We start from the raw sequence: 5,119 nt of genomic DNA on the forward strand, positions 1-5,119 counted from the left end.
CACCTTATGAGAGATATCGTATTTCTTCATTAAGCTCTCGAATGATCTATTACAAAAGTATAACCCCCATCACTAATGATGGCTCGAGGCGTCCCGAACCGCAAAAGGATGTTCTCTTTTAAGAATTTAATGACTGTGCGATGGTCATTATTTTGACACGGAATTGCTTCGACCCATTTAGTGACATAATCTACGGCGAGCAAAATATACAAATTTCCAAATGATTGGGGGAATGGTCCCATGAAATCGATGCCCCAATAGTCAAATGCTTCTATGATAAGGATGGGATTCAAAGGCATCATATTTCGACGGGACAATCCTCCCAATTTTTTACAACGCTCACAGGCCTTGCAAAACTCATGAGTGTCCCTGAACATAGTGGGCCAATAAAAGGCATACTGTAAAATCTTGGACGTGGTCTTTTTAGCAGAAAAGTGATCACCACAGGCCTGTGAATGACATAAGGAGATGACACTCTGATACTCGTCATCTGGCACACATCTCTTTAAATTTGGTCTGGGCAATATTTGAATAAATATGGATCGTCCCAGAAAAAGTTGCGCACCTTGGTAAAGAATTTCTTCTTATCTTGTGCAGTCCAATGCGTCAGTATGGAACCTATGGAAAGATAATTGGCAATATCAGTGAACCAAGGCGAATGGGAGACTCTGAACAGTTGTTCATCAGGGAACATGTCATTGATATGGGTCGTTTCAGGGGAATCAGAAGTATGAAGGTGAGACAGATGATCGGCCACTACGTTCTCTACTCCCTTTTTATCTTTAATTTTCAAATCAAATTTTTAGAGTAGAAGGATACATCGTATCCAACGGGGGTTAAAATCATTCTTTGAAAGAATATACTTAAGTGCCGCATGATCGGTGTAGATAATGGTCTTGGATCCGTTCAGGTAGGATCTAAATTTATCCAAAGCAAACACTATGGCTAGGAGTTCCTTTTCCATAGTCGAGTAGTTCACTTGGGCGGAATTTAAAGTTCTACTTGCGTAATGAATGACGTAGGGCCTCTTATTCTTTCTCCGGCCTAGAACCGCTCCAAGAGCATAATCGAAGCATCGCACATAAGCTCAAAAGGAAGGCTCCAATCGGGTGGTCGTATGATAGGTGCATGGTTAACATGCCCTTAAGCTTGGTGAAAGCTTCTGGCATTGCTTAGTCCACTCGTATGGTGCATCCTTTTCGAAGATTACATAAGGGACGAGAGAGGAGACTAAAGTCCTTTATGAATCGTCTATAAAACCTTGCGTGTCCTAAGAAGGATCGCACATCTCTGATGTTCTTGGGTGGAGGTAGGTTAGAGATAAGATCGATTTTTGCCTTATCCACCTCAATTCCTTTGGACGAGATAATATGTCCAAGGACAATTCCCTTATGAACCATGAAATGGCACTTCTCCCAATGAACTACCAAGTTCTTCTCTTCACATCTTTTCAGCACACATTTAAGACTCTCCAAGCACTCTCTGAAAGATGAACCAAAAATAGAGAAATCATCCATGAAGACTTCTAGATATTTTCCCACCATGTCGGAAAAGATACTCATCATACATCGAAAGGTGGCGGGGCATTACATAATCGAATGGCATTCTTCCGTAGGCAAAGGTGCCATAGGGACATGTAAATGTGTTCTTTTCCGATCCTTAGGGGCGATTTCAATCTGATTGTAGCCCGAATACCCGTCAAGGAAACAATAATAGGAATGACCAGCTAGCCTTTCCAAGATTTGATCAATGAAGGGCAAAGGAAAGTGGTCCTTCCTCGTGACGGTATTCAGCTTCCTATAGTCAATGCACATTCTCCAACTAGTAGTAACTCTAGTTGGCACGAGTTCATTATTGGCATTGGCTACGATGGTGATCCCGGACTTCTTAGGAACTACCTGAGTTGGACTCACCCATTGACTATCGGATATGAGGTATATGATACCCACATCCAATAGTTTAAGAACCTCGGCCTTAACCACTTCCCTCATGTTTGGATTTAGTCTACGTTGTGATTGCCGAGCGGTCTTAGCATTATCCTCAAGATATATGCGGTGAGTACAAATCGAGGGGTCGATTCCCTTGAGGTCCGCTATCGTCCATCCAAGGGCTCCCTTATGCTCAATGAGAGTAGATATGAGCATACTCTCCTGTTCTTTCTCCAGGTGGGCAGAGATCACCACCGGGTATGTCTCATCTTGACCTAAATAGACATATTTCAAATCAGAGGGCAAAGGTTTTAGGTCAAGCTTCGGTGGCTTGAGGTTAGACGGTAGAGGCACTACATCAGTTTGGGGCAACTCTTCAAATTGTGGCCTCCACCGGTTAACTTCAAGTACCGGTGCAGTATCAAGCAAGGCACACGTCTCCCTAATCATGTCATCATCAAAATCATGGGAGTGGGCCAGACACGTCTCTAGAGGGTCAGAGGATAAGGTCAGAGGTGTCGTATCTTCCACTAAAGAGTCAATCATGTTAATGTCGTGGAAATCGTCATCATCCTCTAAGTTTCTGCCATTATTGAAAAAGATGTTTGACTCCAATGTCATATTCCCAAAAGACATAGTTATGACACCATTCCTATAATTGATAATTACGTTTGAAGTGGCAAGGAATGGGCGACCAAGAATGACGGGAATATGAGTGTTCATGTTATTGATGGGTTTGGTGTCCAGGATGATAAAATCTACAGGGTAGTAAAATCTATCAACTTGGACCAACACATCCTCAATTATCCCTCTTGGTACATGAACAGAGTGATCAGCAAGTTGTAGTGTGGTTAGGGTGGGTTTTAATTTTCCCAAACCTAACTGTCTGTATACCGAGTAGGGAATCAGATTGACGCTCTCTCCTAAGTCAAGAAGTGCATGATCAATTCGATGGTCCCTAATTACACATGATATGGTTGGGCTACCGAGATCTTTGAATTTCTGTGGCACGTCTTGCTTTAGGATGACACTCACTTTCTCGGTTAAGAAAATCTTTTTTTGAATACTCTGACGTCGTTTGGTCGTGCATAAGTTTTTTAGGAATTTGGCATATGAAGGTATCTGTTTTACAACATCAAGTAGAGGAATGTTGACTTTCACTTATTTCAATACCTCTAGGATATCCTGAGAGTTAGAGAGAGGTTTTGGTGCGACCAACAGTTGGGGAAATGGAGTAACTAGCTTTTCTAGAAGTTCCGGTTCTAATTTTTGTGGGGCCTCACTAGATCCATCATTGTTGTCCTCTTCTGGTTCTTGAGGCTTTTCAGGCCTAACCGGGAGGGTTTTATCAATGATCTTCCCACTCCTAAGAGTGGTGATGGATTTAGCGTGCCCCATTTGATTTGAAGAGCTGGGATCACTTATCTCGTATTGCGGTTTAGGATTGGGGAGCGGTTGTGCAGGAAGCATCCCCTTTTCTATAACCGTCATACGTGAGTCCATCTTTTGCATAAAATCTCGCATTGCCTGGGTCAGCTCTTGCATGGAATTTTGAACCGGTTCTTCTTGAGGTTTCCCCTGATTTGGATTTTGATTGAAGAAACCTTGAGGGGTAGCAGTTTGTCCATTTCTCCAACTAAAGTTTGGATGATTTTTCTAACCAGGATTGTACGTATTAGAGGTTGGTCCATTGAAAGGTCTTTGATAATTATTTACGGCATTGGATTGTTCATTCAACACTTCTCGAAAGGCGGGTATTGTAGGACAATTTTCAGTTGTATGAATGTTGCAATCACAGATGCCGCAAACACTTTCATTAACCTTATCCTTCTTTCCTTCCATGGCCTCAACTTTCCTTATGAGCGTAGTCACTTTACACTTGAGATCATCCTCTTCTTTCAAGAGATACAATCCACCTTTCTCCTTTAATTGAGTCGGCCTAGACGTGGTGTTCGACTTTGGGTAATAGTCCCATGATTGTGTTTTTTCAGCAAGACTATCGAGGTAATCCCATACCTCGTCAACATTTTTATTAATGAATTCTCCATTACACATTGTCTCGACCATTTGGCGCATGGAAGATGTCAGTCCATCGTAGAAAAAATTTGTAATGCGCCACGTTTCAAAGCCGTGTTGTGGGCATGAACTGACCAAATCCTTGAACCTTTCCCAACATTGGTAAAATGTTTCATCCTCCTTTTGGGTGAAGTTCATGATTGCTTTTCTAAGGGTAATCGTTTTATGATGTGGAAAAAATTTCTTTATAAATTCCCTCTGCATATCATTCCATGTGCCAATGGATCTAGGACGCAGTGAATGTAACCACGTCTTAGCCTTCTCCTTTAAGGAAAAAGGAAAGAGTCTCATACTGTGTCCTCGGACACATTTTGAAAATATAAAGTGGTTGATCTCATCAAACTCTTTTAAATGTAGATATGGTTCTTGATTCAAGCTCATGGAACTTAGGAAGGAGTTGGATAACCCCGGCTTGATGTCCATATGTCCTGCATTTTTAGGAAAAATCATACATGAGGGCATACTCACCCCCGGTTGTAAATAATCTCGTAAAGTACGTGGCGGGGGTGCTTGATACACCTCATTCTCATCTTGAATGTTCTCCACCCTAGGTTGGGGTAGAAGAGGTTGGTTTTCAGCCATCACTTCAATTAACTCAGGGGATTTCGAGTGGTGTTTAGTCCTGCGATGGATTGTCAACCCCTCAACCAATCCTCCTTCAGTCAAGAGAAGTCGAGTGTTGTCACGAGCCCACTTGGGCATGAAACACTTGCAACCCTCAATTAAATTTGAAACCTAATCCTAAGAAAGGAAAAGAAAATCTAGAAAGAAAGAGAGAGTTGGAAAGAAGTTACCAAATTGAAAGCCCTAAGTAACAACACCTGCAAAAGAAAACAAAATAAGTCAGTAACAAAATAAGTGAGATTCTAGAAATAGAGAGTCTAATAAAAGAAAGATAGAAGTAACTAGTTTCTAAAAGAAGAAATTCCTAAAGGAAAGTGAAAATTTCTAAAATAAATTAGGAAAGTCCTAAATTAGAAAATAGGTTACTAAAAGAGATCTGAAAAATTGAAAGTCGAGAAAGAACTTACCGAATTAGAAATTTCTATCTTAAAGGCCTACAAAAATAGAAAGTTAATTTCTAAAAGAGGAAATAACTAACCTAGTTTCTAAAA

General features: G+C 41.1%; 1 non-coding gene across 1 annotated transcript; it reads left to right on the forward strand.

Moving 5' to 3' along the window:
* Positions 1-4,053: 4,053 nt before the first annotated feature.
* On the forward strand, positions 4,054-4,160 carry LOC131228315 (small nucleolar RNA R71). The gene has a single exon (XR_009162824.1). It is a non-coding gene; the product is annotated as a small nucleolar RNA R71 (small nucleolar RNA).
* Positions 4,161-5,119: the final 959 nt, after the last annotated feature.

This window comes from Magnolia sinica, chromosome 15, assembly GCF_029962835.1.
Source record: "Magnolia sinica isolate HGM2019 chromosome 15, MsV1, whole genome shotgun sequence".
NCBI classification, from domain to species: domain Eukaryota; kingdom Viridiplantae; phylum Streptophyta; class Magnoliopsida; order Magnoliales; family Magnoliaceae; genus Magnolia; species Magnolia sinica.